Genomic DNA, 25,536 nt, shown 5'->3' with positions numbered 1-25,536 from the left:
GTGTCGCTGAAATTGGGTCATCTTTAGCTTTTCTGCGAAATCGGTGTTGCGCGTGTTCAGTTAACTGGACATAGACATGTGGCTGAGCAGTAGCGCTGTGACGCCTGTCAAAGTATCTTGTGCGCAGTGTGACGAGCGAAAATAATGTGAAATTTGTGCAAAGTTGGTTCAGGCATATAATGTGTGCGCCGTGAGCAGAGCGCGTTTTCAGAATAAAGAACATGCTTGAGTTCTAGGTCAGCTGTTATCGATCTGTCGATACACGCACACATCCGAGGGGGTAAATCAGAAACAATCATCCGACTTCAGAGTGTTTTAATCCCGTCGCCGTTCACCGTTAACGATCGAAACACGTACAAAGAGCGGATTCGTGGGTATCATGCCTGCGTGACCAGTAGCGGTTTTTGATACGGGCGGTGGCCCAGGGGTGCATCGTGGTGGAGGGCCAGCGCATTTTAGGATCGGTTTTCTATCGCCCTTTTGTCGGGAGTAAGGGCGCCCTCCGTTTGCGAGGTGCGCCTGCTGCTTGCGGCACAGGGAGGAGAGGGCGGGTCGGCGGGGGAGTCTCTGGCTGGAGCTGCATCTAATAACCAACAAACACGAAAACACCAGACATCATGATACAGACTTATAATTTGCACCGATGTTTTTTCGAAATTCTGTGTGCGAAAAGTGAGCGTGAGAGCCCTCGGTGCACCGCGGTAAAGTGAGCCGTCATTTGTGAGCCGCGGTCAAGCCAGCCGCCTCCTATCCGCCGCATAAATTTCCTTGCGCTTTTACACCAGTCTTTACGGTAGCGCCTTTTCGCTTTATATCCTGATTGAAAGCCTAGACTCGCGCACACATGCACGCGCGTGAACAGTCACACGCACGCGCGCACACAAATTACAATGGAACAGCCCAATACAGCCATCGTGACAGTCTGGTTGCATATTCAAAAATTCATTAAAAATCATTCTTAAAAGTTGATGCCAAGCTTTCAACACAATCCTCTTCTCGGACACCTACTTTACCTCTGGGCCAGTTTTTACCCAGATTTACTGTAATATTACTCAGAAATCACAGTAAACTCATATTCAGTGCAATACAGTCAATGCACTACAATTATGTTTATTTCAAAAATTCATTAAAAGTCATCCTGAATAGTTGAGGTCCAACTTTCAACACATCCCCCCTCTGGGACACCTACTGTACCTGTGTGCCAATTTTCATCCAGATTTACTGTAGAATTCCTCAGAAATTAAAGGGTACTTGTATTCAATGCAATACAGTCCATACAATAGAATTATGTCAATTTTCAGAAATTCATTAAAAATCATCCTGAGTAGTTGATGTCCAACTTTCAACACATCCCTCCTCTGGGACACCTACTGTACCTGTGTGCCAAGTTTCATCCAGATTTACTGTAGAATTCCTCAGAAATTAAAGGAAACTTATATTCAATTCAATACAGTCAATACAATAGAATTATGTCAATTTTCCAAAATTCATTAAAAATCATCCTGAGTAGTTGATGTACAACTTTCAACACATCCCCCCTCTGGGACACCTACTGTACCTGTGTGCCAGGTTTCAGCCCGATTTACTGTAGAATTCCTCAGAAATTAATGGGTACTTGTATCCAATGCAGTCGGCCAATAAAGTAGAATTATGTCAATTTTCAAAAATTCATTAAAAATCATCCTGAGTAGTTGATGTACAACTTTCAACACATCCCCCCTCTGGGACACCTACTGTACCTGTGTGCCAAGTTTCATCCAGATTTACTGTAGAATTCCTCAGAAATTAATGGAAACATTTATTCAATCTAATACAGCCAATGCACTACAATTGCATCAATTTTCAGAAATTCATTAAAAATCATCCTGAGTAGTTGATGTACAACTTTCAACACATCCCTCCTCTGGGACACCTACTGTACCTGTGTGCCAATTTTCATCCAGATTTACTGTAGAATTCCTCAGAAATTAAAGGAAACTTATATTCAATTCAATACAGTCAATACAGTAGAATTATGTCAATTTTCAAAAATTCATTAAAAATCATCCTGAGTAGTTGATGTACAACTTTCAACACATCCCCCCTCTGGGACACCTACTGTACCTGTGTGCCAGGTTTCAGCCAGATTTACTGTAGAATTCCTCAGAAATTAATGGGTACTTGTATCCAATGCAGTCGGCCAATACACTACAATTATGTCAATTTTCAAAAATTCATTAAAAATCATCCTGAGTAGTTGATGTACAACTTTCAACACATCCCCCCTCTGGGACACCTACTGTACCTGTGTGCCAAGTTTCATCCAGATTTACTGTAGAATTCCTCAGAAATTAATGGAAACATTTATTCAATCTAATACAGCCAATACACTACAATTGCATCAATTTTCAGAAATTCATTAAAAATCATCCTGAGTAGTTGATGTCCAACTTTCAACACATCCCCCCTCTGGGACACTTACTGTACCTGTGTGCCAATTTTCATCCAGATTTACTGTAGAATTCCTCAGAAATTAAAGGAAACTTATATTCAATTCAATACAGTCAATACAGTAGAATTATGTCAATTTTCAAAAATTCATTAAAAATCATCCTGAGTAGTTGATGTACAACTTTCAACACATCCCCCCTCTGGGACACCTACTGTACCTGTGTGCCAGGTTTCAGCCAGATTTACTGTAGAATTCCTCAGAAATTAATGGGTACTTGTATCCAATGCAGTCGGCCAATACACTACAATTATGTCAATTTTCAAAAATTCATTAAAAATCATCCTGAGTAGTTGATGTACAACTTTCAACACATCCCCCCTCTGGGACACCTACTGTACCTGTGTGCCAAGTTTCATCCAGATTTACTGTAGAATTCCTCAGAAATTAAAGGGTACTTGTATTCAATGCAGTCGGCCAATACACTACAATTATGTCAATTTTCAAAAATTCATGAAAAATCATCCTGAGTAGTTGATGTACAACTTTCAACACATCCCCCCTCTGGGACACCTACTGTACCTGTGTGCCAGGTTTCAGCCAGATTTACTGTAGAATTCCTCAGAAATTAAAGGGTACTTGTATCCAATGCAGTCAGCCAATACAATTTAATTATGTCAATTTTCAAAAATTCATGAAAAATCTTCCTGAGTAGTTGATGTACAACTTTCAACACATCCCTCCTCTGGGACACCTACTGTACCTGTGTGCCAATTTTCATCCAGATTTACTGTAGAATTCCTCAGAAATGAAAGGAAACTTATATTCAATTCAATACAGTCAATACAATAGAATTATGTCAATTTTCCAAAATTCATTAAAAATCATCCTGAGTAGTTGATGTACAACTTTCAACACATCCCCCCTCTGGGACACCTACTGTACCTGTGTGCCAGGTTTCATCCAGATTTACTGTAGAATTCCTCAGAAATTTAAGGGTACTTGTATCCAATGCAGTCGGCCAATACAGTAGAATTATGTCAATTTTCAAAAATTCATTAAAAATCATCCTGAGTAGTTGATGTCCAACTTTCAACACATCCCCCCTCTGGGACACCTACTGTACCTGTGTGCCAAGTTTCATCCAGATTTACTGTAGAATTCCTCAGAAATTAATGGAAACATTTATTCAATCTAATACAGCCAATGCACTACAATTGCATCAATTTTCAGAAATTCATTAAAAATCATCCTGAGTAGTTGATGTACAACTTTCAACACATCTCTCCTCTGGGACACCTACTGTACCTGTGTGCCAATTTTCATCCAGATTTACTGTAGAATTCCTCAGAAATTAAAGGAAACTTATATTCAATTCAATACAGTCAATACAGTAGAATTATGTCAATTTTCAAAAATTCATTAAAAATCATCCTGAGTAGTTGATGTACAACTTTCAACACATCCCCCCTCTGGGACACTTACTGTACCTGTGTGCCAGGTTTCAGCCAGATTTACTGTAGAATTCCTCAGAAATTAATGGGTACTTGTATCCAATGCAGTCGGCCAATACAGTAGAATTATGTCAATTTTCAAAAATTCATTAAAAATCATCCTGAGTAGTTGATGTACAACTTTCAACACATCCCCCCTCTGGGACACCTACTGTACCTGTGTGCCAAGTTTCAGCCAGATTTACTGTAGAATTCCTCAGAAATTTAAGGGTACTTGTATTCAATGCAGTCGGCCAATACACTACAATTATGTCAATTTTCAAAAATTCATTAAAAATCATCCTGAGTAGTTGATGTACAACTTTCAACACATCCCCCCTCTGGGACACCTACTGTACCTGTGTGCCAAGTTTCATCCAGATTTACTGTAGAATTCCTCAGAAATTAAAGGGTACTTGTATTCAATGCAGTCGGCCAATACACTACAATTATGTCAATTTTCAAAAATTCATTAAAAATCATCCTGAGTAGTTGATGTACAACTTTCAACACATCCCCCCTCTGGGACACCTACTGTACCTGTGTGCCAAGTTTCATCCAGATTTACTGTAGAATTCCTCAGAAATTTAAGGGTACTTGTATCCAATGCAGTCAGCCAATACAATTTAATTATGTCAATTTTCAAAAATTCATGAAAAATCTTCCTGAGTAGTTGATGTACAACTTTCAACACATCCCCCCTCTGGGACACCTACTGTACCTGTGTGCCAAGTTTCATCCAGATTTACTGTAGAATTCCTCAGAAATTAATGGAAACATTTATTCAATCTAATACAGCCAATGCACTACAATTGCATCAATTTTCAGAAATTCATTAAAAATCATCCTGAGTAGTTGATGTACAACTTTCAACACATCCCTCCTCTGGGACACCTACTGTACCTGTGTGCCAATTTTCATCCAGATTTACTGTAGAATTCCTCAGAAATTAAAGGAAACTTATATTCAATTCAATACAGTCAATACAATAGAATTATGTCAATTTTCCAAAATTCATTAAAAATCATCCTGAGTAGTTGATGTACAACTTTCAACACATCCCCCCTCTGGGACACCTACTGTACCTGTGTGCCAGGTTTCAGCCCGATTTACTGTAGAATTCCTCAGAAATTAATGGGTACTTGTATCCAATGCAGTCGGCCAATATAGTAGAATTATGTCAATTTTCAAAAATTCATTAAAAATCATCCTGAGTAGTTGATGTACAACTTTCAACACATCCCTCCTCTGGGACACCTACTGTACCTGTGTGCCAAGTTTAATCCAAATTTACTGTAGAATTCCTCAGAAATTAATGGAAACATTTATTCAATCTAATACAGCCAATACACTACAATTGTGTCAATTTTCAAAAATTCATGAAAAATCATCCTGAGTAGTTGATGTCCAACTTTCAACACATCCCCCCTCTGGGACACCTACTGTACCTGTGTGCCAAGTTTCATCCAGATTTACTGGAGAATTCCTCAGAAATTAAAGGAAACTTATATTCAATTCAATACAGTCAATACACTACAATTATGGAAATTTCAAAAATTCATTAAAAATCACCCATAATAGTTGAGGTCCAACTTTCAACACTTTCTTACTCTGGGCGTCCTACCGTACCTCTGGGCCAAGTTACATCTCAATTCACTGTAATCTTTATCAAAAATTGAAAGAACAATTATATGTCAATGCTGGATGTGTGTCCTTTCAAAGTGACACTAAATAACAGAACTCAGGCACATCAGGGAATAATCCAAAAGGCGGATTTATTAAACGAAAACAACATACAAAATATCTCTAACCCATACTACATAACCTAAAAAGAAACAAAGGGACACTTAGAAGCACAAGGAAACAATACTGAAAGGGCAAGAGACACAGTCCAAACACAATCCACAACTAAAATGCCAAAAGAACAAGTCATCCCACATAGCAGACGGGTCTTGCCTGGATCTGGTGTCAAGCCGGCACTGCTGGCTGACTTCTGGCATGGTAAGATGGCACTGTTTATGTGATGGCATGCCACATTTGGCCTGATTGGGTGAATGTGACATGTTGTATAGAGCACTTTGAGTAATATGGGTGAGTAAAAAAGTGTTGTATAAGAATCAGTCCATTCACTGTCTGAACAGAGTTTCGTCATGTTACTTTTGCACTATTATGTTCCAGCACATGTTGTTATTACATGGCTTACATGGCTAAGGTACACATTAGGCTGACATCTGGGGCCAGAGCTGAAACTGTTCTGGGCCAGCACAGGGCCAGCAGTGTGTCTGCAACTGGCCTTGTGCTGGCGCATGTGTGGGCCACCTCTGGTAAACCAGATCTGGGCCACCATAGGGCCGTCATTCTTTGCGGTACGCAGGCCATGTGTAAGCACATTGTGTGGGACAGATCCAGGCCATACCAATTTTGCTATGTGGGAGGAATTATGTAAAAATAGAAACATCATAAAAATGAAAATGAACATAAAGTAAAATGTACTGAAAAGAACATCAGTATGGCCATCATTATTTGCTTGGAAAGTCTAAAGTTCCATGGCTTTGAACAGCCAGAGAACGCAATGCCCAGCTTAGAATGACTAAAAGTAACTTCTTTTAACATTCTGTCATTCTGCTTCTATATCAAACATCCACTAAAAATAGTCATTTGAAAAAAAATATTCGCCACTTTTCATCAGTTTGGGTTCCTCTGTTTATAGCAATTTTTAGAAAAGAACCCAATACCTTTGTCACTATACAGTTGTACAGTGAGATACAGAGCATCTCCTACTCATTGCAAACATGCTGGGAGGGTGGCTCTATCCGCCTTAGTGCAGCTGCTGTACCATACTGTGATGCAGTAAGTTAGTAGGCTCTCAATGGGCGAGTGGTGGAAGGGTGAGCTGTAGTCCACAAAGAGCATTCTGGCGTAGCTCTGCCGCTGTTCTAGGTGACTCAGCACCGAGTGGAGGGTGATGGCATCTTCTGTGAATCTGTTTGCACGGTATGCAAACTGGTGGGGGTCGAATTCTGGGGGGAGGTAATCCTTGGTGTGCTGAAGGACTAGTTTCATGATTACCGGTGTGAGGGCCACAGGGCAATAATAGTTCAGGCTGGTGATGGGAGACTTCTTTGGTACTGGGATGATTGTGGCTGATTTTAGACAGGATGGGATGGCTGCTTCATCCAGTGAGAGGTTGAAGATTCTGGTGGAGATGAGGGTGAGCTGGTGGGCACATGGTCTTAGCACTTTACCACGTATTCCGTCTGGACGCCTTCCTGGGGTTCACTGCTAGGAACACTCATCTGACATCGTGCTCCGTTACAGTGAATGGAGCGGTGCAGGAACCAGGTGAGGATGAGGATGGGAGCAGGGCTGAGGCAGATGAATGCTGCTGTTGTGGTGTTTCAAAACGGGCAAAGAAGCTGTTTATGTCCTCTGCTAGCTGCACACTCAGGTTTTCTGTTTTCACAGTTCTGCCTCTGTGGTTTATGATGTCTATTATTCCATGCCATGTGTTGTTGCTGGACAGGTGGGACCCCTTTTCAGGTCAGCTCGAGCAGACCTGTACAGAGCTCTGTCAACAGACCTACAGGGAGTGCAGAATTATTAGGCAAGTTGTATTTTTGAGGAATAATTTTATTATTGAACAACAACCATGTTCTCAATGAACCCAAAAGACTCATTAATATCAAAGCTGAATGTTTTTGGAAGTAGTTTGTAGTTTGTTTTTAGTTTTAGCTATTTTAGGGGGATATCTGTGTGTGCAGGTGACTATTACTGTGCATAATTATTAGGCAACTTCACAAAAAACAAATATATACCCATTTCAATTATTTATTTTTACCAGTGAAACCAATATAACATCTCCACATTCACAAATATACATCTCAGAATCAGAATCAGAATCAGAATCGTGTTTATTGGCCAAGTACAGTGGGGCAAAAAAGTATTTAGTCAGCCACCGATTGTGCAAGTTCCCCCACCTAAAATGATGACAGAGGTCAGTAATTTGCACCAGAGGTACACTTCAACTGTGAGAGAGAATGTGAAAAAAAAATCCATGAATCCACATGGTAGGATTTGTAAAGAATTTATTCGTAAATCAGGGTGGAAAATAAGTATTTGGTCAATAACAAAAATACAACTCAATACTTTGTAACATAACCTTTGTTGGCAATAACAGAGGTCAAACGTTTACTATAGGTCTTTACCAGGTTTGCACACACAGTAGCTGGTATTTTGGCCCATTCCTCCATGCAGATCTTCTCGAGAGCAGGGATGTTTTGGGGCTGTCGCCGAGCAACACGGACTTTCAACTCCCGCCACAGATTTTCTATGGGGTTGAGGTCTGGAGACTGGCTAGGCCACTCCAGGACTTTCAAATGCTTCTTACGGAGCCACGCCTTTGTTGCCTGGGCGGTGTGTTTTGGATCATTGTCATGTTGGAAGACCCAGCCTCGTTTCATCTTCAAAGTTCTCACTGATGGAAGGAGGTTTTGGCTCAAAATCTCACGATACATGGCCCCATTCATTCTGTCCTTAACACGGATCAGTCGTCCTGTCCCCTTGGCAGAAAAACAGCCCCATAGCATGATGTTTCCACCCCCATGCTTCACAGTAGGTATGGTGTTCTTGGGATGCAACTCAGTATTCTTCTTCCTCCAAACACGACGAGTTGAGTTTATACCAAAAAGTTCTACTTTGGTTTCATCTGACCACATGACATTCTCCCAATCCTCTGCTGTATCATCCATGTGCTCTCTGGCAAACTTCAGACGGGCCTGGACATGCACTGGCTTCAGCAGCGGAACACGTCTGGCACTGCGGGATTTGATTCCCTGCCGTTGTAGTGTGTTACTGATGGTGACCTTTGTTACTTTGGTCCCAGCTCTCTGCAGGTCATTCACCAGGTCCCCCCGTGTGGTTCTGGGATCTTTGCTCACCGTTCTCATGATCATTTTGACCCCACGGGATGAGATCTTGCGTGGAGCCCCAGATCGAGGGAGATTATCAGTGGTCTTGTATGTCTTCCATTTTCTGATGATTGCTCCCACAGTTGATTTTTTCACACCAAGCTGCTTGCCTATTGTAGATTCACTCTTCCCAGTCTGGTGCAGGTCTACAATACTTTTCCTGGTGTCCTTCGAAAGCTCTTTGGTCTTGGCCATGGCGGAGTTTGGAGTCTGACTGTTTGAGGCTGTGGACAGGTGTCTTTTATACAGATGATGAGTTCAAACAGGTGCCATTCATACAGGTAACGAGTGGGGGACAGAAAAGCTTCTTACAGAAGACGTTACAGGTCTGTGAGAGCCAGAGATTTTCCTTGTTTGAGGTGACCAAATACTTATTTTCCACCCTGATTTACAAATAAATTCTTTACAAATCCTACCATGTGGATTCATGGATTTTTTTTTTTCACATTCTGTCTCTCACAGTTGAAGTGTACCTCTGGTGCAAATTACTGACCTCTGTCATCATTTTAGGTGGGGGAACTTGCACAATCGGTGGCTGACTAAATACTTTTTTGCCCCACTGTATATGTGCAGACACATACAGGGAATTTGGTTCCGGTAGATGGTGGCTCTCAAGCACAGCAATGTAAATCTCACACACACACACACACACACACACACACACACACACACACACACAAGTGTCTATATATACACATTACACATACATACACAAAGCTATGTAAACCAACTATAAATAACGAATCTAACCTTATATACATAAAATACAGAAATGAATGAGGTGGAATGAATACTACAAAATGTACATAAGGTGCAGTTGCAGTCTGGCAGTGGGAGCAGTGTGACAGGTCAACTGTTAAGAAGGGAGATGGCGAGGGGAAAGAAACTGTTCCTGTGTCGGGTGGTCCTGGTCTGCAGGCTTCTGTACCGTCTGCCAGAGGGCAGCAGATCAAAAAGTCTGTGTGCAGGGTGTGAGGGGTCTGCGATGATTTTCCCTGCCCGTTTCCTGGTTCTTGAGAGGTACAGATCCTGGATGGAGGGCAGGGGGGGGCGCTGATGATCCTTTCTGCTGCCCGTACAGTCCGCTGCAGTCTGCTCCTGTCCTGTTTAGTGGCTGCTCCATACCAGACTGTGATGGAGGAGCACAGGACAGACTCAATGACCGCAGTGTAGAACTGGATCAGCAGCTCCTGTGGAAGACTGTACTTCCCCAGTTGTCTCAGGAAGTACATCCTCTGCTGGGTCTTTTTGAGGATGGAGTTGATGTTGGTCTCCCACTTCAGGTCCTGGGAGATGGTTGTACCCAGGAACTTGAAGATCTTCACAGTCGACACAGGGCTGTCTGATATGGTGAGGGGGAGCAGAGTTGAGGGATGTCTCCTGAAGTCCACTGTCATCTCTACAGTCTTAAGAGTGTTCAGCTCCAGATTGTGCTGACTGCACCAGAGTACCAGCCGCTCAACTTCCTGCCGGTATGCAGACTCATCACCATCTTGAATGAGGCCAATGACAGTGGTGTCATCTGCAAACTTTAGGAGTTTGACAGCAGAGTTATTGGAGGTGCAGTCGTTAGTGTAGAGGGAGAACAGTAGTGGTGAGAGGACACATCCTTGAGGGCACCAATACTGAGGGACCGGGTTTCAGAGGTGATCTCCCCCAGCCTCACTTGTTGCTTTCTGTCTGTCAGGAAGCTGGTGATCCACTGACAGGTAGCTGGTGACACGCTGAGCTGGGAGAGTTTGGAGGAAAGAAGTTCAGGCACAATGGTGTTACAAGCCGAACTAAAGTCCACAAACAGGACCCTGGCATAAGTTCCCGGGCAGTCAAGGTGTTGCAGGATGTAATGCAGCCCCGTGTTCACTGCATCATCCACTGACCTGTTTGCCCGGTAGGCAAACTGCAGAGGGTCCAGCTGGTGGCCTGTAATGTCTTTCAGATGGGCTAACACCAGTCGTTCGAAGGATTTCATGACCACAGACGTCAAGGCGACAGGTCTGTAGTCATCCAGTCCTGTGATGGTGGGTTTCTTGGGAACAGGGATGATGGTGGAGCGTTTGAAGAAGGAGGGAACTTCACACAGCTCCAGGGATCTGTTGAAGATGCGAGTAAAGATGGGAGCCAGCTGTTCAGCACAGGTTTTGAGGCAGGAGGGTGAGACGCCATCTGGTCCGGGGGCTTTCCTGGGCTTCTGTTTCTGGAATAGTCGGCTCACATCCTGAGTGTGTATTCTTAGTTTCAGGGAGGAGGAAAGGGGGGTGAGAGGTGTGGTGGAGTTCGTTGAGTCTGGGTTGGAGAGGGTGGTGGTGGTCGTTGAGTCTGGATTGGGGAGGGTGGGGGTGGTCGTTGAGTCTTGATTGGGGAGGGGCAGAGTGAAGGGGGGAGAGGTGGAAGGTGTGTTGGGGGTCAATGTCTGAAGCAATGTCCCTGGGGAGGGGAGGGTGGGGCGTGGGAGTCTGTCCGTCTCAAACCTGCAATAGAAAGTGTTTAACTCGTTGGCCAGGTCTTTGTTTGCTTCAATAGTGGGTGGGGGGCGTCTGTAGCTGGTGATTTCCTGCAGGCCCCTCCATACTGACGCAGGGTCGTTGGCTGAGAGCCGTTCTTCCAGCTTCTGGGAGTAGATCCTTTTAGCTGCTTTGATCTCCTTGGTCAGTGTGTTCCTGGCTTGCTTGTACAGGACCCTGTCACCACTTCTGTAGGCGTCCTCCTTGGCCTTGCGAAGATGTTGGAGTTTAGGAGTGAACCATGGTTTATTGTTGTTGTATGTGCAAAAGGTCTTTGTTGGCACACACACGTCTTCACAGAAACTGATGTATGATGTCACAGTGTCCGTGAGCTCATCTAGGTTCTCAGATGCAGCTTCAAAAACAGTCCAATCAGTGGAGTCAAAACAGTCCTGCAGTTCCTGCTTTGCTGCGTTAGTCCACTTCTTCACAGTTTTGACTACAGGCTTGGCACGTTTGAGTTTTTGCCTATAAACTGGAATAAGATGGACCATGCAGTGATCAGAATGTCCCAAAGCTGCCCGGGGCACAGAGCGATAGGCATCTTTTAGAGTGGTGTAGCAGTGATCCAGTATGATGTTGTCCCTGGTGGGGCAGTCTATATGCTGTCTGTATTTAGGGAGTTCGTAGTTTAGGTTTGCTCTGTTAAAATCCCCAAGAATAATTGTAAAGGAATCCGGGAATTTCCTCTCCAGGGTAGTAATCTGGTCAGCCAGCTCGCACAGTGCGTTGTTCGCGTTGGCCTGTGGAGGGATGTAAACTCCGACCAGCATGAAGGAAGAAAACTCCCGCGGTGAATAAAAAGGTTTACAGTTGATGAGAAAACTTTCCAAGTGTGGGCTGCAGTGTTTCTGTAACACTGTGACATCAGTACACCAACCTTCATTAATGTAGAAGCAGACTCCACCACCCTTTGTTTTCCCTGAGAGCTCTGTTTCGCGGTCCGCCCGGTGAAGTTGGAAGCCCAGCAGATTTAAGACAGCGTCTGGGACTCGCTCACTGAGCCAGGTTTCAGTGAAGCACAGGGCAGCAGAGCGTGCAAAGTCCTTGTTAGTCCGGTTTAAGAGCAGTAATTCGTCGACTTTGTTTGGAAGAGAGCGGAGATTCGCGAGGTGAATGGAGGGGAGTGCCGTGCGGAATCCTCGCCGACATTCAAAAACAAAACAACAACAAATCAGCGACCAATATAGCCACCTTTCTTTGCAAGGACACTCAAAAGCCTGCCATCCATGGATTCTGTCAGTGTTTTGATCTGTTCACCATCAACATTGCGTGCAGCAGCAACCACAGCCTCCCAGACACTGTTTAGAGAGGTGTACTGTTTTCCCTCCTTGTAAATCTCACATTTGATGATGGACCACAGGTTCTCAATGGGGTTCAGATCAGGTGAACAAGGAGGCCATGTCATTAGTTTTTCTTCTTTTATACCCTTTCTTGCCAGCCACGCTGTGGAGTACTTGGACGCGTGTGATGGAGCATTGTCCTGCATGAAAATCATGTTTTTCTTGAAGGATGCAGACTTCTTCCTGTACCACTGCTTGAAGAAGGTGTCTTCGAGAAACTGGCAGTAGGACTGGGAGTTGAGCTTGACTCCATCCTCAACCCGAAAAGGCCCCACAAGCTCATCTTTAATGATACCAGCCCAAACCAGTACTCCACCTCCACCTTGCTGGCGTCTGAGTCAGACTGGAGCTATCTGCCCTTTACCAATCCAGCCACGGGCCCATCCATCTGGCCCATCAAGACTCACTCTCATTTCATCAGTCCATAAAACCTTAGAAAAATCAGTCTTGAGATATTTCTTGGCCCAGTCTTGACGTTTCAGCTTGTGTGTCTTGTTCAGTGGTGGTCGTCTTTCAGCCTTTCTTGCACTGAACATAAGTTCCCTGCAATTTCTGAAGAATATTACAGTAAATCTGGCTGAAACTTGGCCCAGACGTACAGCAGGTTTCCCGGAGGAGGGATGTGTTGAAAGTTGGACCTCAACTACTCAGGATGATTTTTAATGAATTTCTGAAATTTCCATAATTGTAGTGTATTGGCCGACTGCATTGGATACAAGTACCCATTAATTTCTGAGGAATTCTACAGTAAATCTGGCTGAAACCTGGCACACAGGTACAGTAGGTGTCCCAGAGGGGGGATGTGTTGAAAGTTGTACATCAACTACTCAGGATGATTTTTAATGAATTTTTGAAAATTGACACAATTGTAGTGTATTGGCTGTAATAGATTGAATAAATGTTTCCATTAATTTCTGAGGAATTCTCCAGTAAATTTGGATGAAACTTGGCACACAGGTACAGTAGGTGTCCCAGAGGGGAGATGTGTTGAAAGTTGTACATCAACTACTCAGGATGATTTTTAATGAATTTTTGAAAATTGACACAATTGTAGTGTATTGGCTGTAATAGATTGAATAAATGTTTCCATTAATTTCTGAGGAATTCTACAGTAAATCTGGATGAAACTTGGCACACAGGTACAGTAGGTGTCCCAGAGGGGGGATGTGTTGAAAGTTGGACATCAACTACTCAGGATGATTTTTAATGAATTTCTGAAAATTGACATAATTCTATTGTATTGACTGTATTGAATTGAATATAAGTTTCCTTTAATTTCTGAGGAATTCTACAGTAAATCTGGATGAAACTTGGCACACAGGTACAGTAGGTGTCCCAGAGGGGGGATGTGTTGAAAGTTGGACATCAACTACTCAGGATGATTTTTCATGAATTTTTGAAAATTGACACAATTGTAGTGTATTGGCTGTAATAGATTGAATAAATGTTTCCATTAATTTCTGAGGAATTCTACAGTAAATTTGGATGAAACTTGGCACACAGGTACAGTAGGTGTCCCAGAGGGGAGATGTGTTGAAAGTTGTACATCAACTACTCAGGATGATTTTTAATGAATTTTTGAAAATTGACACAATTGTAGTGTATTGGCTGTAATAGATTGAATAAATGTTTCCATTAATTTCTGAGGAATTCTACAGTAAATCTGGATGAAACTTGGCACACAGGTACAGTAAGTGTCCCAGAGGGGGGATGTGTTGAAAGTTGTACATCAACTACTCAGGATGATTTTTAATGAATTTTTGAAAATTGACACAATTGTAGTGTATTGGCTGTAATAGATTGAATAAATGTTTCCATTAATTTCTGAGGAATTCTACAGTAAATCTGGATGAAACTTGGCACACAGGTACAGTAAGTGTCCCAGAGGGGAGATGTGTTGAAAGTTGTACATCAACTACTCAGGATGATTTTTAATGAATTTTTGAAAATTGACATAATTCTATTGTATTGACTGTATTGAATTGAATAAAGTACCCATTAATTTCTGAGGAATTCTACAGTAAATCTGGATGAAACTTGGCACACAGGTACAGTAGGTGTCCCAGAGGGGAGATGTGTTGAAAGTTGGACATCAACTACCCAGGATGATTTTTAATGAATTTTTGAAAATTGACATAATTCTACTGTATTGGCCGACTGCATTGGATACAAGTACCCTTTAATTTCTGAGGAATTCTACAGTAAATATGGATGAAACTTGGCACACAGGTACAGTAGGTGTCCCAGAGGGGGGATGTGTTGAAAGTTGTACATCAACTACTCAGGAAGATTTTTCATGAATTTTTGAAAATTGACACAATTGTAGTGTATTGGCTGTAATAGATTGAATAAATGTTTCCATTAATTTCTGAGGAATTCTACAGTAAATCTGGATGAAAATTGGCACACAGGTACAGTAGGTGTCCCAGAGGAGGGATGTGTTGAAAGTTGGACATCAACTACTCAGGATGATTTTTAATGAATTTTGGAAAATTGACATAATTCTATTGTATTGACTGTATTGAATTGAATATAAGTTTCCTTTAATTTCTGAGGAATTCTACAGTAAATCTGGATGAAAATTGGCACACAGGTACAGTAGGTGTCCCAGAGGAGGGATGTGTTGAAAGTTGGACATCAACTACTCAGGATGATTTTTAATGAATTTTGGAAAATTGACATAATTCTATTGTATTGACTGTATTGAATTGAATATAAGTTTCCTTTAATTTCTGAGGAATTCTACAGTAAATCTGGATGAAAATTGGCACACAGGTACAGTAAGTGTCCCAGAGGGGGGATGTGTTGAAAGTTGTACATCAACTACTCAGGATCAGAATCAGAATCAGAATCAGAATACTTTATTGATCCCTGGGGGAAATTATTTTTTGTTACAGTGCTCCATTTTAAACCAACATTAAGACAAGACAGACAATACGCTAACTAAGAATAGTACAATATATACATATATATACATACATACATACATAAGTCACTTATAAATAAATATTTGGAAAAGAAACATGTGTAGTTGTAGCAGCAAACAGTGTGTTAAGTGGATGCGTTGTACAGGGAGATGGCCACAGGCAGGAATGATTTCCTGTGTCGTTCAGTGGTGCTTTTCGGTAATCTCAGTCTCTCACTGAACGAGCTCCTGTGACTGACCAACATGTCATGGAGTGGGTGGGAGGTGTTATCCAACATTGTCTTTATCTTGGACAGCATCCGCCTCTCCGACACCACCTTGAGGGAGTCCAGCTCCATCCCCATGATTTTTAATGAATTTCTGAAAATTGATGCAATTGTAGTGCATTGGCTGTATTAGATTGAATAAATGTTTCCATTAATTTCTGAGGAATTCTACAGTAAATCTGGATGAAACTTGGCACACAGGTACAGTAGGTGTCCCAGAGGGGGGATGTGTTGAAAGTTGTACATCAACTACTCAGGATGATTTTTAATGAATTTTGGAAAATTGACATAATTCTATTGTATTGACTGTATTGAATTGAATATAAGTTTCCTTTAATTTCTGAGGAATTCTACAGTAAATCTGGATGAAAATTGGCACACAGGTACAGTAGGTGTCCCAGAGGAGGGATGTGTTGAAAGTTGTACATCAACTACTCAGGATGATTTTTAATGAATTTCTGACATTTCCATAATTGTATTGACTGTATCGGGCCGGCTTTCAATCGGCACATAAAGCGAAAAGGCGCTACCGTAAAGACTGGTGTAAAAGCGCAAGGAAATTTATGCGGCGGATAGGAGGCGGCTGGCTTGACCGCGGCTCACAAATGACGGCTCACTTTACCGCAGTCTCGGTGCGCATGCTCGCTGCTGAAGTCAAAGTAAACTTTATTGTCATCTCCGCTCCATACAGTCCAGAGACGAGACGACGCTCCAGTTACAGCAGTGCAAGTAAACAAACAATAAATATAAGAAGAGTAAGAAAACAAATATACACTTTAGGACTCGGGGTAAAGGGATCAATAACAATTTAAAATTTATAATTTACAGTTTGATGATTTAAAGTCTCACACACACACAACCCGTCGAAAGGGGCGGGGCCGGCTGCTTCCAAATAGAGCGCATTTCATTCCTAATATTGTCAATCCAAGCCCATTATGTATTCATGATTTCAAGGGCATAGATTTGGTTTTGGCATTGGTGGGGACGGATGATTCAACCACCGAACCCTGCCCTGTTTCTTTTTTCCTTTTTGTTTTTGCTTCTTAATAAAAAGAGGAGAAATATACTTGGTACATATGTTATTCTACATGCTTTTAAACCATTTAAAATCACAATTCATAGTTTTATATGTGAATTATATAATGTTAAATTACTATTAAACAAATGACTATTTTAGGCTTTAGTTCACTTCAGCCATATTCCATATAAATCAGGTATAAAAATAGCTTCAAATACAGTCATGACAATAAAAGAATATGACTTTAAGGACTTAACAACATTACTTCAGTTACACCAACATCTCTTATTAGCACTAAGGGAACACTGAATGACCTGCTGGGTTTTGTCCATAAAACTACTCATCTAAGATTACCACAAAGTAAAAGATCTCTCAGCAAAATTCTGCAACATTTTAGGCTCTACTGCCCCGATTAACTCAGTGAGCTGGGATGTTTTATTCTAAACATAAACTACTGTTACAGCAACAGACATGGACTACTGGTGTCCCACACAACAACTCAATGTCCACTATGTGAAGCAGCCAACCACATGCCTGCTCCTCTCGTTAACTGAGATAAACTGCTGGCATATTGGTTTTACATCTATACTGTCCAGCCTCTCCTGGTGGACACACAGCAGCATTGTTTAATCTCATTTGAGTCATTGTTAACCTTACCCATCTTTTTAGTCTTCTGAGAGCACTGAAGCTTCTTACAGCCTCAGTACCTGCGTTTTATCCTCAGATTAAAAGTATTATTGTGTGCTTGATGTGCCTCAGCTTTGGCCCTGGCTCCTCCCCTCTGACTGCACTAGGACATATTGTCATCTGACAAAATAACACATTGATTCGTGCCATATAAAAAGTGAGACATGTCAATTCAGATTCTTTGTCAAACATACACTAATGAATCAATTTACATCAGCAGCCTAACAATTGTCATGATAATAAATACTAGTTAATCTACAGCACCAAATCATCAGTCAGTCACCTGTGAGCTCGCCTCTCCACCTCTGTCCGAGCTACAACATGGCAGAGCTGCCTCTGTCACCTGATGAATAACAGTGAGACACTCCACATACATGCAGTCACACATGTGCTTCAAATACAGTCATGAACCATCAAGTCATCATTTCACCTGTGTCACCATTACTCTCTGAGCTTTGTGTTGGTTGGAATATTTGCAAAATCATGACTACCTCATGACATTTTGTCTCAAAAATTAACCCTATGAATATGTCAGCACCATTAGGATGAAATTATTGTGTCACCAACATTTTAACGTTAGACATATCATTTTAACAGCCTCTGTAAACTAATATCCGGGCTGCTCGAGGCTGCCGTTTTCTCTGACAGTTTCAATCAAAATGAGAAACGCTGCTCTGAGACTGAGAGAACTAATAGTGCCGCCTGTTGTGCAGTTAGTTTCCAAAACACGTTATTCATGGTTACATACAGTTTTAGACTGATGTGGGCCAAAGCCTAGCATAGCCTGTAACGTTATTATGACACATTTTACGAGTGAACTTGGCTTTAAGTGACTTACAGGTTTCTTTGAAAAATACTTTCTTATATCCAGGTTCTTCCTTTTTGCTGCCGTCCTCCTCTCCTCCTGGCAGCGCAGGTTTGCTGCAGAGCTCCCTGAAAGGCTCAGCCAATCACATTGCCATATTTGTCACATGACGTAGGACTCCAGTAGAGAACGTAATTGAACTCTTTCTGCACCGCTGGGTGAATGAGATGTCGACAGATCGGTTTTTTTTTTTCTTTCTATTGGGTTTGTTTTTCTTTACTCGAAGCGATCAAATTATTGGTGGGGACAATTCAATAATCGCTGAATATTGGTGGTCCATGCCAAATCTACGCCCTTGCATGATTTGAATCCTGGGCTGAGCGAAATCCCAGAAATAAAGACAAAGCGAATCTGTGAACTAAGGTGTAGGAAAGAAAAGTTCAAAGCCATCAGGTGCTCAGTTTAGAAAAAAGAGAAAAGAAGAGGAGGAGAAACGAGCAACAGATACAGGTAAGCAGATGTGTCATTGGATAATGGCAGGTCATCCTGAAACAATGAGAATCAGAATACTTTATTAATCCCTAAGGAAATTATGTGGGTTACAGTTGCTCCAAGAAGAAATGGAAAAAATAGCAACAGTAACAGACTAAACTCCAAACAATACATTATGATACACAGTTTAATATTAATTAGTCATTGTCAGTTGTTGATTTGTCCTGTTCTCATTGTATGACAAATTATGATGGCTGTTTGGTAGCTGTTTGCATACAATGCATACTCTCTCTCTCTCTTCACATGTGTGTGTGCTTCTCTGGTGAAATTCAGTGTGGTCCCGACAACAGTTTTATGTTAATGTACAACCCTTAATATGTTTTATGTACAGCGGGGAAAATAAGTATTTGACACATCAGCATTTTTATCAGTAAGGGGATTTCCAAGTGGACCATTGACACAACATTTCCACCAGATGTTGCCATCAAGCCAAATATTGACGTCATACAAACAAATCAGAACATAGAAGTATACAAGTTAAACCACAATAAATAAAGTGAAATGACACAGGGAATAAGTATTGAATACATGGAGATAACAAGGGGCAAAATGACATAGAAAGCCAGGAGATCACCTGAAATCTGTCAGTATTGATAGAGAAATCCTGTCCCCTATCAGTACTAATTGATATCAGCTGCTTTAGTCCTAATTGATGGCCTATAAAGGCTCCTCATTACCCAGAAGGCACACAGGAAAGACTTCATGATGGGTAAAAGCAAAGAACTCTCTCAAGATCTTCGTAATCTTATCGTTGAAAAGCATTTTGATGGGAATGGTTATAGGTGCATTTCCAGAATGCTGAATGTTCCTGTGAGCACTGTGGGGGCCATTATCCGGAAATGGAAAGTGCATCAGTTCACCATAAACCTGCCACGATCAGGTGCTCCACGCAAGATCCCTGTCCGAGGAGTCCAAAGAATAATCAGGAGGGTTCTCCAAGAGCCAAGAACCACTCGGACAGAACTTCAGGAAGACCTTGCATCAGCAGGTACTGTTGTTTCAAAGAAAACTATAAGCAATGCACTGAACCGCCATGGCATCCATGCACGCTCACCACGCAAGACTCCATTGCTGAACAAAAAGCATGTCAAGGCTCGGTTAAAATTTGCGCAACAGCATTTGGAGAAGCCTGTGGATTATTGGACGACTATAGTATGGTCAGATGAAAGCAAAATTGAACTTTTTGGCAGTCATTCTACACACCATGTTTGGAGAAGAAATGGCACTGCTCACCACCCCAAGAACACCATACCAACAGTCAAGTTTGGGGGTGGAAGCATCATGGTTTGGGGCTGCTTTTCAGCAAGGGGTACTGGCAGACTTCATATTATTGAAGGCAGGATGAATGGAGAGATGTACCGGGACATTCTGGATAAAAATCTGCTGCCATCTACCAGGAAGCTAAAAATGAAAAGAGGGTGGACATTTCAGCAAGACAATGATCCCAAACACAAGGCCAAGGAAACAATGAAGTGGTTTCAAAGAAAGAAAATCAAGTTGCTTGAATGGCCCAGTCAATCACCTGACCTAAATCCCATAGAAAATCTATGGAGAGAACTGAAGATTAAAGTTCATAAAAGAGGCCCAAGGAACCTTCAAGATTTAAAGACCGTTTGTGTGGAAGAATGGGCCAGAATCACTCCTGAGCAATGCAGACGACTGGTCTATCCATACAAGAGGCGTCTAGAAGCTGTAATCACCAACAAAGGCTTTTCTACAAAGTATTGAATAAAGTGTGTTCAATACTTATTCCCTGTGTCATTTCACTTTATTTATTATGGTTTAACTTGTATACTTATATGTTCTGATTTGATTGTATGACTTCAATATTTGGCTTGATGGCAACATCTGGTGGAAATGTTGTGTCAATAGTCCACTTGGAAATCCCCTTACTGATAAAAATGCTGATGTGTCAAATACTTATTTTCCCCGCTGTATGTGTGTCCGTGTGTGTGTGTGTCTTTGTGTGCATGTGTGTGTGTGTGGGGGGGGGGATGTCAGATGGAGTGTTCACCCAGGGCGCCAAACAGGCTAGGACCGCCACTGTGCATGACTATTGCCTTCGGCGTGAGCTACATACGTGGCGAACTTGGTCACCAGCATTCATGCTTCATTTTAACCTTTTACCAAGTAAGATTTCAAAACAAAGCGCAACAATTGTGAAACAAAAGTTTGATTTAAAAATTCTGTCCCAGGTACATTTCTAGGTAACAATAAGGATTCTTCAGCTGACCTGTTGCTTGTTTAGGAACAAAAGTTTATGTGATGATCGGAACCAAAATTGGGACTAATCTTTGCCTGTTACTGATCTGATTTACACAACAGACATGTTGTTGTTTAATAATAATGTTGATAACTAGAGCATGTCTCAAAACCATCTGGATAGTGTCAAGTTTACCACACTATAACATCAGCTCTTCCTGTAACTACAGTCTGGGAACATAGCAGGCAGATGCTTGAGAGGAATGCTATCCTGGAGGACTCTATCTGCTCAGCAGTCCGGGTCTGCTTTTTCCTTTTTTTTTTGTTTCATCACACCTTAAATGTGTGACTTGTTAAAAGGTGTGCATGGCAGGCAGGCTTTTCTTCTACTGTTTTCTTCTACTTCTACTGTAATAGATGCAGTGCGTGTGTTTTAGCATCGTCTTGCTATTTTTGTGCTATATTCAAGAGGCGTCATCTGGATGGGAGGAGATGTTGCTTTAAAACAGGGTTGGGAAGCTCCAGGCCTCAAGGCTGGGGTCCTGCAGGGTTTTAGATATATCTTGAACACAGCTGATTTAAATGGCTAAATTACATCATCAACATGTTTTGAAGTTGAAAGAAATTTAAAATTTAGATTTTTTATTTTAAATGAGCTTTGGCTCAGAGAAAATGACAGTGTTTCAAACATCCTCAATGCAGATGCGGATCACACAGTGAACAGAGTTCACAGATAGTGATCTCTCAAAGTGTGGTGCTGAGCCCATGCACTAATATCCATTACAGGATCAACTAATTTTCAGACTTTTGGCTGAGTGTTTCGATTAGATGTACTGCAGATGATGAGATTCTGCCAGTCTTTACGTCTGAGAAGCTGTGCATTGCTCGGTGTTTTGAAGGAAGGCTCAGAGGAGGTTGGAGATTGTTACCATCATTAGGGATGGGTATCGTTTAGGTTTTATCCCATACCGGTACTTTTGAAACGGTGCCGGTGCTTAAACGGTGCTCGAATCGGTGCTTAAAGAATCAAGAACACAAACTTTGTCCTAAAACCTCTCATGTTTAGCTGTTTTTTGTAAAAAGATAACAATGTTAGCCTTTTCTGCAGCTATGGGGCATATATGGTATCACTCTTGGCTGGAAGCAGTGCTTAATCATTGAAAAAAAATAAACACCAACTTTATCCAAAAACCTCTCACGTTTAGCTGTTTTCCACTTTTTCTTTGGTCATTTTAGCCTTTTTGTCCAGGGAGAAGGGAGTATCTGCCATCAAACAAGACAGCCGCATGTAACTACGACGGTGTTTGCTAGTTCACCTTAAATGCATTAATTTGATAACGTGGTTAGCCTACTCAATGTAAACTACTTGGTCTCTTCCTGTGATCTCAGATTAACCCAGAAGGTATAAAGCAGGAAGTAAAACAACATTTCCTCCTTTTGTTTCTGTAAGACAGGTAGGTAAGGTAACTTTAAACAATAAAAATTAACAGTTGAAATAAAGAACATGTTAACTTAACAAACTCGTAGGAATTGATTTAAACCAAGATGTTATATTATATAATCTGTAAAAGTGCAAAACATAAAGAAACCTGGGATAGTAGATGTTTGCCTATTGCAGACTACATGTAGGAGCCATATGAGTTGTTCCTTTTTGACTAAGTGGGTTGGTTTAAATGGACTCACTGTATTGGTGCACGGGTGTGGGGCGTGTCTCATGGGTGTGGTAGATGATAAATCTGGTTGCACTCACCTGTTCACCGCACCTGGTGTTGATGAGCAGAAAGGTAGGATGAGCATGAGGCAAAACTTTCTGTTGACTGCAGCTTGAATGATTTTGATGTATTTTGACTGGAACTTGATGGTTTATGTTAGTGATGGCCAAATGAAGCTTTCCGAAGCACTGAAGCTTGTATTGAAAAACGGTTCATTACTCGAAGCTTTTCAACACAGTCCTCTCCGGTGACATCTGGTGGTGAAAATTTTGAAGAGCAGCTTGAATCTGCAAAATAAAACAGACTGCTCAATTATCACTGCTCACTCAAGAGTGGAGTTCTCTCTGATATTGGGCCACCGTTCCGTTGCTTTGAACATGTAATTGGTTTTGTTTTCTCGATTGGGGGGCTGAAAAAAAATGTAATGCGTATTTGCGTAATACATTTTGATCAATAAACTTTCCCTATTTAAACATGCACTATGGTGTGGCCTTTCTTTGCTCATAACTCCTTGATGTTGGTAAATACAATAAGTGAGCAATATATATAATATACATATGAGAATGCACAGCACATTATGGAGTATGCCCCTGCTGTGAAGTCCTGCCTCCATCTACTTGTCGTTTAATCACTGGACAGCTGGACAGGTTCATACAAAATATTAGATGAGGCCAATTGTCCTATACATATTTTTGACCTAGGGGTGGGATTGATTGTGAACTGGAAAGGGAAAATGCTTAGGAAGCCGAGTACGGCTGCATCGTCACTGATTTGTAGAATCATTTTGATTCGATACAGGATCCGATTCAATTTGATTGGAATCTGGAAAGTTTTGCCTCAGTCAGAAATATTACAATTCTGATCATTTAACAGTATATATCCATAATTTCGTATCTATTAAAAGAAAGCTGACACATGTGAGACTTAATTAGAGATGTAAACAGAGAGTTATGAAACCTGCAGCTGCAGAAGCCAGCGAAGAAAAAAGAGGCAAACACAGCGCGGACCCGACGACGCATCAAAATCTGACTCTGACGCGTCGGGTCCGCGCTCTGTGTTCACGTTTGTATGCAGAATCCGTAAACCTGCTCCCAGTTACTGTTTTAGCTGTATGGTGTTTGACGACATGTTGTGAGGTTTAACCTGAGATGCTGGCGTTTCAGGCATGATAACGTTAATTTACAAATCGACACGGGATTTTAATGAATCAATATCACTTTATTCAATTTAGCATGGATTGTAATCAGAAAAGCGATAATCAAAACCCACCCCTAATCAAGAACTTGCAAAGTAAAAACATGATCAATGTAAGGTAGCCCTTTTGTTATTTACAGTTAACAAGAGGATTAGTGTTACTGTGCGCTGGCTGAGTCTGTTTCTTTTCTTAGAAATAGTTTCTCCTGCCCTGGAGAAAATCCACTTGCATGGAACAGAAGAGGCTGTGGAGTGCAGGAACTACACTGCAAGTTGGTAGATATGCAGGTATTCCTGGGTCCTGCAGACTATCACCTAAAAACAATAAACAAAATGATTTTCTAAACTGTAGCAATGTAATGTACGTATAGTGTCAAATACATTGTTGTAGTCTTCATCAGCTTTAATTCACATGGAAGTGTTCCTGAAGTCATATGCTGTAATGATATTTACATTATGAAAACATGATTTTGGACATTTCAAGTTTTTCACTTCGGCAGATAAAATGAATTGAGCAAAATCAACTCAAAATATTCCCACACGCCAGAACGTCCTCTCTTCCTCGCTGGCTCCATATCTGTCAGTGGAATGATCACCTCGTCGCTATCTGTCACCATCAACACACTCCACGAATCCCGTGGATGATTCACTTCCTTATATCCGTTTGAATCAGGTACCGAAGCAGTTACGTGCGTAATGAAGCTTCGGACGTCACTGGTCACGTGACTTTTGCCAAACGAAGCAAGCCTCGACACAGTGCTTCTGAACCAGTGTGTTGTTTTTTTCGACACACGCTCCGGAGCGTCAGCTTCAAGCGGGCCATCACTAGTTTATGTATATTTGTGCACTAATTGATGCCATAGGCCAAACTGTGTGTTGGCATTGTAATTAGTGCAGTTATTGGTGAGTTGCAGTTATTTGTTTGTGCAATCTGTGCATTTGTTTAATAGTTAATCCCATGTGCTGATTTATATATTGGACAGTTGCATGTGGAATAAAAGGAGCAAATGATACAGAAGTGTATTTTATGCATTTATTGTTGTGCGTCATCTGTGTCCTCATGTTTAGCCTGCCGCGGCCATTGGTTGGAGGAGCCGCAACAAATTGTCAACAGAAAAGTTTGTAGGTTTTATTGGATTATTTATATATAGATGAGTTTTATAGTTTGCTGTTGCCTTTGTCCATGCAGCTTTTAGACGAAGCCTTTGGCTACACACAACAGATTTCTTTCAGGAGTCTTATTCCCGTTAGGTTTCAGCAGTACAGCTGCACTAGGCGTTGTACTGATTTGCTTTCTAGGTATTGTGCATCAGGCGGCTGAAGCCATTGGCTTGGGAGTACCGCCGCAGTTTGTGTTTAAGACAGTTTGTCTTCCTCACAGCTGACAGTATGGAGGTACATAAATACCCACCGCTAGTATGTACGGAAGACTAGGTTGAGTT

General features: G+C 41.6%; 1 protein-coding gene across 4 annotated transcripts in view; it reads left to right on the top strand.

Moving 5' to 3' along the window:
* LOC101463900 (uncharacterized) overlaps positions 1-25,536 on the top strand; it is a 62,879-nt gene that overhangs the window by 142 nt on the left and 37,201 nt on the right. The gene's annotated exons all lie outside the window — the stretch shown is intronic.

The sequence above is a fragment of the Maylandia zebra genome, linkage group LG4 (assembly GCF_041146795.1).
Source record: "Maylandia zebra isolate NMK-2024a linkage group LG4, Mzebra_GT3a, whole genome shotgun sequence".
NCBI lineage: Eukaryota > Metazoa > Chordata > Actinopteri > Cichliformes > Cichlidae > Maylandia > Maylandia zebra.
This window is presented reverse-complemented; position numbering and strand designations above follow the sequence as displayed.